This window comes from Octodon degus, unplaced genomic scaffold (assembly GCF_000260255.1).
Source record: "Octodon degus isolate 3935 unplaced genomic scaffold, OctDeg1.0 scaffold00313, whole genome shotgun sequence".
Classification (NCBI taxonomy): Eukaryota; Metazoa; Chordata; class Mammalia; order Rodentia; family Octodontidae; genus Octodon; species Octodon degus.
Window position 1 is genome coordinate 546800 of NW_004524889.1, and position 11128 is coordinate 557927.

General features: G+C 33.9%; 1 pseudogene; it reads left to right on the forward strand.

Moving 5' to 3' along the window:
- Nucleotides 1-10748, forward strand: part of LOC101587816 — a 12485-nt pseudogene extending 1737 nt beyond the window's left edge.
- Nucleotides 10749-11128: the final 380 nt, after the last annotated feature.

An 11128-nucleotide genomic window follows, 5' to 3' on the forward strand; every position in this document is an offset into this window, starting at 1 on the left:
TTTTGCGGAACCAAGGATTGAACTCAGGCCCTTGCGCTTTCCGGGGAAGCGCTTATTCCACTGAGCCATCTCCCCGGCCCCAGTCTTAGATATTATATATGTTTTTTTTACTGTGTTATGATACTAAATCCTAAAACATTATCCACTCAATTAGGAAAAAGAATCCACACAATTAAAAAAATATTGAAAGAGTAGGCAGGTTCAAGTTCACATTACCAGAAACCATAATATACCTTTAGATCACTGCATGTGAATGTTTATATTTCAGATATTTTAGTCCTGTCTAAATTTTGGACAGTATAAACCTGTATTTACAATAGTGAATTTAAACTCATAAACCTTTCCACTAAAATCTTAATTACAAAATTAAAATAAATATGATAATTTATCATTGATTCATAATGTGAAATTTATATTTCTCTTATAAAATGATTTAAATAAAAACATTGGTTTTGATAGTTGTAATTATTCTCCAAAGTTTTGCAGCAAAAAGTGTGTTTTCGATAGCAGATGGCCCCTATAGTAAATATTATCTGACAAAGAAAATTGTCCTCACCAAACATTTATGTGGAGATATAAAAATTGTATAAAGCCGGAATGTTAATTGCTCTACACAATAAAAAGATACTCTTGAACTCTAAAGAACACTACCAAATATGATGATACAGAATAAATCTCAGCCAATTACTGTGTGATGATGCTTCAGGCAGTTTTCACTGGCAAGCTAATAATATTTAAGGGTAAATTTAAACAAAAATTACACTGTGTAAAACTGTCAAACATACTATTTTTAACTCTTCGTAATTTAGGCACATCCAATACTTGGATTAATATGTTTGTGGTAGTCCTACCCAAATCTGTGCTTTAAAGGTTTTTTTTTAAACTTATACAAGAATTTTAAAAACTAGAAAAAGAAACACGCATCCTGCCCTGATTCACAAATTAACATTGAGTCACATCAGTATTCTCTATTCCTCTCTCAACATCTCTTACTCTTTTATTTATCAATTGATTGTAATTTTCAATTCTCTCTCTCTCTCTCTCTCTCTCTCTCTCTCTCTCTCTCTCTCTCTCTCTCGTGTGTGTATGTAGCAGGGCACATCAAACTCAGGATGTTCTGTACAATATGCAAGCACTCTACCACTGAGCTACAATTCCAGCCCTATTATTTTACTTTGAGAAGTGAGCTCTCTCTGTTGCCTCTCTTGCTTGAACCTTCTAAGCAGCTGGAATTATAAGTCTGTGCCACCACACCTAGTTTACAACTTATTTCTTATATTATGTGCATATATGTACACACCTGTGCACATACACATACAAATTCATATTTAAATATTTAGCACATACAATTATCTTGCTTAAGATAAAAAATTCTTCTACATGATATCAATTTCTTCTGCACAGCTAAGAATTTCACAATGATACCGCACTATCTATTTCATAGTCCATATACAAGTTTCTCAAAGATGCCAGGGACCAAATTACGATAATTTATTGAATATAGTTTACACCAGGACAGTCCATGCTGGGTTATGTGTTGCATCTATGTTTTGAAGAATGAGAAACAATCTCTTAATTGCTATTTGTCCGGTAATAACTGAATGAATTTAAAATTTCCTTAAAAGATAACATTGGTTAGTATATGATTTAATTTTCATTACATCCTTTTAGAAAATACAGCAGGTCAAGTGCCACATGATTAGTAGTTATGAGTTTGCTCACTTGATTATGTGGTATGTAGCATATCTATTCATGTTAAAATAATTTTTCATGCTTGATAATTAATGAGTACTTCAAAGTAACTCATAGTCTGTGTAAATATCTTTTATGAATTTTATCAGACTTCCAGTGGTCTGATGCACAAAATGTATAAACTTGGTATAGGTTTTGCTAAGGATTCCAGGTTTCTTCCAAATATATTAGACTAATGGTCACCACAGTTAAGAATTGCTGAACAGGACCCCTGGGTTCAAGGCAGTAGCATCACAGATGAAAAGTTAAACAAATGTCTTTTGTGACACTACCATAAGTGAAGATGTTATTTCATGCATAAAAATACATTGTATGAATGTTTTGCTGGTTCATATTTTATGTGATTTGAGTAAGTTCTTTCAGCCAAACTAATTTTTAAGAATCTACATACAATAATCTGTTGACTTTTAGTGTAAATCAGCCTCTAATAAATGTCATAGACTCTTGCTAGAATGGTAGTTTTATTAACATAATTCTAAAATATAGTTTACAATGTCTGTTTTCATCCTCATTTTAAACTAAGAACATTAAGATTAAGTATCAGTGCTATTTGGAACTTGCTTTGTTGTTGTTTTCTTTCACAAATAGTATTTTCTTACATGAAGGAAATGAAACTAAAGTGCAATTATACTTAGTACTTGACTGCTTTAAAACTCATGAAGTTTTGTACTCAATACCCTTTTTGGTACTGGGCATTAAACTCAGAATCTTATACTTCCCTTATAGGCACTTATGTTGCTGAGCTACATCTCTGGCTGTACTCAATACATTTCAACACAGAGCTTTCTTTCCAGTACATGTTACTTGTTTGCAACTCCATGGGCAAGCTAAAATTTGCCTATGGAAATTGTCTCACGACTCTCTACCCTTTCCTACAAAAATGATTTGTTTGGTTCTTACCTTTTTGGTACTTGTGTGTACCAGAAGAAACTAACAAGGGATACCAATATTTCACTATATAATTCATATATATTTCACATCATATTAGTAACAAATGTTTTTATGAATGAATTTAAGAGTTATATAGAGACTAGGTATGGTGGTGCGTGTCTGTAATCCCAGCGCTTGGGAAGCTGTAAACAGGACTATCACCTTTAGCCCAATCTACTCAGTGTGACTCTGTACACCCTGTATACCCTGTCCTAATTTAAAGAGTTCAAACTGCTGTTAAGAAATTCTGATTTCTTTATTTATTTGTATCTACAAGATTTATAAATTACACTGTACTGTTCTGATGTCTATGTGTATTTTATTGATATTTGTATAGAGATATTAATGATTTTCAGTAAAATATATAGTGGTAATTAATAAGTAATCCATAGATGAATGTTTGATATAAGAATACCACTTTTCTCATGAATTTTTTTCCCAGTGGCTATAAATATATTTTGTTGTTGCAACATGTAATGATATCTCGCGTAATGTCATCATGATTCATTTTATTAACTGGTGATAAAATACTGGGGATATTGAAGGTTGTATTATTTGTAATGATGTAATTTCAATTCAAGTTTATGGATAATGCTGAAACTCTCAGTTGCATTTTGGTACAGCAATCTCCTTTATCACTCATTTTAATTTCTGCAATTTCAATTTACCACTGTCAATGACAGTTTAAAATATTAAAATGATGAAGCCTAAGTAACTTCTGTTAGCATATGTTATAATTATTTTATTTCATTTTTAAATTTATCTTTTCTTTTTTTAGAAATGGTGTCTTCTTTTTATAATGCTCAGGCTGTTTCCCATCTTTGAGGTTTCAGGTATCCATGATCCTCAGCTTCATCAGTAACTAGGACTAATGAAGTGTGCTTCCAAACATGCTTTATTTTATTTTGTCATTATTTATTGTTACTAATCATATGTGTCTTGATTTATGAATTAAATGAATGATTAGTTTATATGAGTCAGAAAAAACTATATATATATATATATATATATATATATATATATATATATGATTCAATCTTATTTGTAATTTCAGGTATCCATTAGAAGTTTCATAATGTATCCTCTAAGATATGGGAAGCAGTATTGTGTCTTCATCATGATAGCTGAGGCTTAACAATATTTTATACTACAAAAATATAGTGATTTTCAATCTTTTAAATGTAGTTATGAGATATGTCAAAAGCTGCAAGTGGTAAATTTTAATTTACATATAATAAGATCTATATATAGCAAGGCTGCTAGTATCCTAAGAATCTAAATATTTATTTGAATAATATGAAATGGCCAACTACAAAATTAGTAATTTTATTTAATGCAGTCTAATACATGTCTCCCTATTTTTTTTTGCAACAAGGGATTGAATAATATACACATATACAGACACATATGAACACTATCCCAACCAAAACCCATATTCTCTCTCCAGGCACAAGCATAGAATACTCTCTTAATTCTATTTTAAATTTCTCCCCAGTTAAGTTTTAGGAATAAAGTCACTTCTCTAAGAGGAGAAGGCATACAGTAGTGGATTGCCAGCTCGTGGACAACTTGTTACACAGCTGAACTGATCTAGCCTGGTGCTGAGTGGGGGAGGCCCAACTGAAGACTGTTGCCCACAGAGTAAGAGATTAAACTAGAGAAACTGTTGGGAGGCTGTTAAGAAGTTTTGGAACTGTTGAATACTACTGGTTCTCTTGGGCTGTTTTGCTAAAGGACCTTGTCATGCTGGCTTTCCTGGTGAACTTAGTTGTTCTTCTCAGAGGAGGAGCTCAGGACCTTGTTGTCACTGCAGTTCATTCTGAAGGAGCTCTGGTCCCCAATTTGGAGCATCATTTCCTGGCTCCAGAGGGGAAGATGGTGCACAGCTTAGTCTCCTAGAGAAGCTTGTTACCTTGGCTTTCCTGATGGGAATTTAGATGTTTTTATAATCAATGGAGGTCTGAACATCGCTGTCACTGAGGATGGCTGTGGTACTTTTCATGGGAGCTCTGGTTCTTATGTTGAACATTGCTTCATGGATCCAGTTCAGATTCCTCATCCTACTAGCACAGATTCTTCATTCTGCTGTCACAGGCTTTCTAGCTTACACCACTGAGCTTTGGGCCTTCCCAGCACAGACCTGTGAAAAGGGCCTGCATGAGATATTTTCATGGTATCCAGACCTCTGGTTGAAATTGTAGGAAACATTTTGAGCTCTAGGTTTTCAGCTAGATTCATGTGTGGCATTTTCATAGGATCCAGGCCCTCAGCTGGATTCTTTAGTGTGTAGACAGAGGTCCTCTACTCAATATATTCCTTGGGGTGATTCATTACAAAATAATCTTATGAGATGTGTTCTGTATCGTATCATTCTTTAAAAACACCCTAAACCATGACACATGCAAAACATCAAAATAGAACAAATATGAAAATCAAGAAACCAGGACTGGTGGCACATATACATAATCAATTCCAACAATGGGGAGGCTGAGACAGGAGGATCACATTGAATCTGAGCTACATAGTAGGACCCTATACAAAATAAATAAATAAATAAATAAATGAAAGATTAAAACAACAATGTTTATGTACACAGTGTTACATGTGGTATCACCAAAATTATGGTGAATGCTTAAATTATTTTGTAATTGTTACAGTAAGAAGTACATTGCAATTAATATCCTCACTACACATACACTTGTCCCATTATGTTTTTCACTTTGTGAAGAAGTTATTATGTCCTCTTTCATGAGTGTCTTTAGTTGCTGTATTGTGGCTGCCTTCATGTTCTGAACTAATTCAAAATAGTCACTATTGGTAGTCATTGTGAATTACAAAAGATTCATAAGTCACAAGATGCCATATCTGATGAACAAAGTGGATAAGGACATAAATCTATCTTTATGTTGAATGGCACTCACCAGTAGCATTCACCATTTTTTATTAGACCTCTTAAAGACAATAAAATCCAAATGAGGGTTATAAGCCACTGTTTTGAAATTAAATGACATAAAGATTATAAGTAAAATATTGTGGAAGTATCAAAGATTCCCCATTTGACACCTCATGGATAGTCAGAATTATTATTTTACACTGTAATTTCAAATTTCCTAAGACATTTATCCAGTGTTAAGAGAATTTTATCTTTGCACCCCAAAGTTATTTAAGGATAAAATTTTAAAGTTTAAACTTCTATGATATATACCACTTTGTAATTAATGTGCATTTATTTATTTATTTTGCGGAACCATGCTTTGCCAGGCAAGTGCTTATTCTCCTGGGCTATTTACTTGGCCCCTGTTTTTTTAATTTTAAACAGAGAAAAGTAAGAAATGACAGTGGAACAGTTTCACAACAGGCTAGTAGAAGAATAACAATAATCAACACATTGTATGTTGGTATATTCATAATAGCTGTTCTGAGCACAAGATATAGGCATGAAAAATCATCTAGAAATTACTAGCACAAAACTTTCCCTTCAATGAACCAAGGGAAATCCACTGTATAACTATATAATTGTCTTGTGTTTATATATATTTTTCATTTTCCCTTCCTTTCTTTCCCCCATCACAGTTTTTATTTTATTTTGAATAAATACTTCCCCATTCATAATTTCTCTTGTACATGTCAGGCAGGTCTTGTTTACTCTTTCAGATTCTCACATTTTCTTATATGCATAAAATACAATGTTTACACATGTGATTCTGATTTATTTCACTTACAAGTATGGTATTTGGGTCCACTTACCTATAAGTCTCATGAGCATAGCAATAGGTGTAGAGAAAGCATTTGACAATGTCCAACACTCACTCATGGTAAAAATCCTACAGAAAATTGGAAGGGGGTCTTTATCTTACTCATACAAAAGCCATCTCTGACAAACCAACTGCTAACATCATATTAAATGATCAAAAACTAAAAACTTTCATTTTAAAAACAGGAAAAGACAAGGATGTCCATTATTACTTCTCCTGTACAATATTGTTTTGGAAACATTAGCCAGAGCAATTACAAAAAGGGATAAAGACAGAAAAAGAAGAAATTAAATTAACATTAGTGTGTTTTATTCATTTCCAATAATAACTGAAGTGCATGCAGTATCATGTTGAACTGCAGTGGCAAGCAGAAATAATAAAAGGACACAAAGGATTTGGAGATAAATTTATTTATAATAATGGGCACTAATTGAGATCATTCCGAGAATATCAGGCCCCAATCTCTGGTAGTCTAGAGCTAATATTGGACAAGCAAGCAGGAAGTACAGAGACAGAATGGCTTATCAATTGGTGATTGGTTTATAAAATGTGCATCATAATGATCAACTATGCATTACAACGACAAGCCATTTCTAAGAGATAGGAGCAACACAATCTTGAACAAAAAACTGTTTCTTGGACAGCTAACAAGCTGAAGTACACTACCTGGGTGGGAGGAGGACATTCTTTTCTACACTTACCCCGCTTTTAGTTTCTCCAGTAAATTATTGCTGAGCATACTGCATGAGATCTTCTGAGACAAGCATGTGATAGAATTTAATGTCTATCTGTTCTGTAACATTACTCTGGCAAGTTAGTAAGGCAGTTATTCTGATCTAGAAGAGTGTCCAAATGAATATTTTGGCCCTAGCCTTTCAAGATCAGTGAGAACTCAGGCTATAGGAGTATCCCTACTGTAACATCCTGTAACTCAGTGGTATCCCAAATTTTCTGATCAAAGAAATTATGGGGCCACAGAGAAAAGTGACTGATGATGTAGCATGTGCCTAAAGAGGGTCACATAGTGAGAAAACATTTTCACATGTTTCACAGAAAGCAAATTGGCCAAGCAATGGCCGTGACTCATCCACATGGCTGACACTCACAAAGGATCTACAACCTGTGTTACAGGGTTTCAGGGTAAATCCTGAGGGGATTTGACTGTCCTTATCAGAGACAAAAGTTATATTTCTTGTTATATAGATCTTGCTTTATCTTGGTCTTAACAATCCAGTAGAAAAGTATAAAAGCGAGGTATTAAAAAGTAAAGCCATATTAATATGCTTAGCTGTAAAAGGCTCAAGTCAACAACTTCTGACTTTGCTAGTCCTACAGTTAACCCACTACTATTATGGACTACAGGACTATATTGGATTAGTTTGCTTAATTCATGCACCTATGATATTTACATTGTAATGGAATACCCATCTCTGACAAAAGTAAACAAAAAGGGGGTATAAATGAAGGACCATTTTGTATCCATATATACAAATAGTTAGGATAGATATACAGCTACGTTGTCTTAAAACTGTCTCATTGCTGTTTCTCAATAACATTAATAAAATATTTACATAAGAAAAAAGAGTATCCAGTGCGTCTTGGAAAGAGTATCATATGTCAGTCGAGTGTATTATTGATTGTTCTATTGTCTTCAAGCAATCATCTATAGAGGTAAAGGCAAAATAAACACAGCCAGCTGGAAGAAGAAAAGAAAGCATGGGGGTATGCAGAATAAAGCAAATTAACAAAATCCACAACAGCAGATGGGCAGGGAGGCAAAGACTGGTGTGAGCACCATTAAGTAGAGCTGGATCTAACAAAATCCAAGAAGCATAATCTTCAAAGAGTAAACAAATTATTTTGCCTAGTAGTTCAGATGAAACTAAAAAATCAAGGAACTCTAAAGATATTAAATTTATAGATGTTACAAGTAAGATTGACCATGGAATTAAATACCTTCCCAATACTAAAATTTCCAAGACATGATATCTAAAAAGTAAGACCAGACAAGGGAAAAGGAATGGCCTCATATGCTTGCTCAGACAGAGAGGATGAAAAACTCAAGAAATGAAGAAACAAATTTAGATACAGTTCTGAAAAATGTAAACGTATGAAAAATTAATTTTTTCAAAATGGTCATTCCAAGAAGATTATTCATGAGTGCTTTGACTCTAAAACAAGAAAGATCAGCTTGAAAATCCCAGTAAAATCCTCTAATATGCTCCAGAATCCTGTAGAAGAAAATGTGTTCAATTTAGTTTCTAATAAAGTAAAGACTAAGCAGGAATCAGGAGAATTTCCAGAAGGCTCTCAGGTTCCATTACATTTGATGAGACATAAAGCTGAATGTTTACCTCTAGATTCCACATATAAATAGTTTATGAACATAAAAGAAAATATCTTGTGTATCAACAAAGTGAAGATTCAAGTTGTAAGGAGAACTCTATTCAGTGTTTTAAAGCACCATATTCTTCAATGTCACCTGAAAATATTCAAGATAATGATCAAGAGATGCCGATAGTATAAGAGATTTATCCTGCATGTGTGGGAAAAAGTGTGGACTTATCTGTGGTCCTACCTTCTGGAGAGTTAATGAATATGGAACTTGATCTGGCAGAAGATGATGTGAACCCTCCTGCCGCAAATATTGTTTCAGACAAAAAGCTTCTAATTTTTGTTGACACAAATATCCTGACGAATCATCTCAAACTTGTTAGAATTTTGAAGACAACAGAAATATCAGGCTTTGACAGACTTGTATTAAGAATTCCTTGGGTTGTTGTGCAAGAGTTAGATCAAGTGTAGGAAGGAAAATTGCGAAAACATGCCCAGCACAAAGCTGAACCTGTAGTTCATTTCATCAATGATAGTCTCAAAAACAAAGATATAAAGTTGTGGGGTCAATCAATACAACTTGCTTCTCTAAAGCTTTATGGATTCAGTGATGAGAACAATGATGATTGAGTATTAAAATGCTGTGTTCCATAACAGTAATTTTTCTCCAGTTCTCTTATAATTCTGTGCACAAATTTAAGAAGCAAAGACCTTGTAAGTGTTGTAAAATCACTCAATAGAGAAGAACTGAGTGCAGAGTTATTAACCTTATCTCTGAATACAGATGTGTGTCAGCAGCCCTGTATTTCTAAGCAACAGTGAAAGCAGAAGCAAAGCCTGAAGTGACTCCTGAGGAAAAATATACATATTCTGGACTGTCCATTGTACTTGAGTGCACTATATGTGATCTTGAAAGATCCCTTAGAACAGCTTTGTCTTCAGTATTAGAAACAGAAATGAAAATTGCTTTTGGGAAACTTTGGATGGAGATGCTGTACTTAAAACCACCATGGACTGTAATAAATTTATTTCAATGCCTTAAAAAATATTGGCTGGCTATATCTGGATTAGTTATGGAAAAGAACTTACTTTTAACTGTTGAGAGCCTATATGAAAATCTTTTTAAAGCTAATAATGCAGTAGACTTCACAACTGTGAAGTTCTTGCTTCAAGTTTCTAAAAGCTTGTTGCACTCTTTCAGTATAAAATTGAATTATAATGATGTCTTTCCATAGGCCTTTGGTAAAGTAAGCAGACCACTACAGACATTTGTAGAAGTAAAGACAAAGCTTAAGCCAAATTCATGGGAAAACACACTGAATAAAACACAGGAAGACAAATCTTTGATGAAGCTTCATAACCAAGAAATCACTGTTTCCTCAGGTTCTCATCTTGCCCAACCCAGTAGACCCAAGAAATCTGGTCTGTCCTAGAGAATCTTTGGATTACAATATATCATAACAGCTCTGGGGAAAAACATGGGAATCCACGTGTCTTCAGGGTTATTTCTCTCTAAAAGTTCTGAAGAAGCATCGATTTCATGACATTCTCCTATCTGCTAGTGGTTATCAGCAATTATTCGCAGATGTGTTTCAAAGATTGAACTCAAATTAGACTGATTGTTTCAAAAATAGCGTCATTTGAAGAAGCATTTATGTATCTTCAAAATTTAATGATAGCTGTGAAGGATATTCTTGAAGGAACTCAGAGGATTTTGGCCTCTAACAGCAATTATCAAGACATTGAGACACTTTTTAACTTCCTAATCAAGTATGAAGTAAAAAACATGGTGAATTTGCTGCACAGGAATTCTACAGTTTTGATTCTCAGGCTGACTGTCAGAAAAAGTTAACCATTAGATTCCAACAGTAGATTGAGATGGAATATGCCACGCAGCAGTGCAGTGCATCTGTCTACATGGGGGCCCAAAACCCCAGGGGATCATGGTGTGAAGACATGTTCAACTGTAAGATCTAAGTGCTGCAATCTGAGGAATTGCTTTTATCTTTGTAATGTTAGAGGCATTTCTCTTCATAAATGACAGAGTAACTTTTAACCTGGTCACTTAAAGCCAAACTCCACAGAAGTTTAAGTAATGCTGTATATGGTCAGATTCCTAAAATTCTCTGTAAAAATATGTAACTCTTTACTCCTATTTTTTTTTCAATTTCTTTTTATCACATTCTGTAGGGATTTAAATTTAACAGATCAATACTTGATGGAAAATACTTGTTACATATTATGTCTAAGATGTTTTATAGGGGCCTGGGAGATGGCTCAGTGTAATAAGTGCTGCCCTGGCAAGCTCAATGGCCTGAGTTCAATCCCCAGTTCCAAAAAAAAAAAAAAAAAAGATG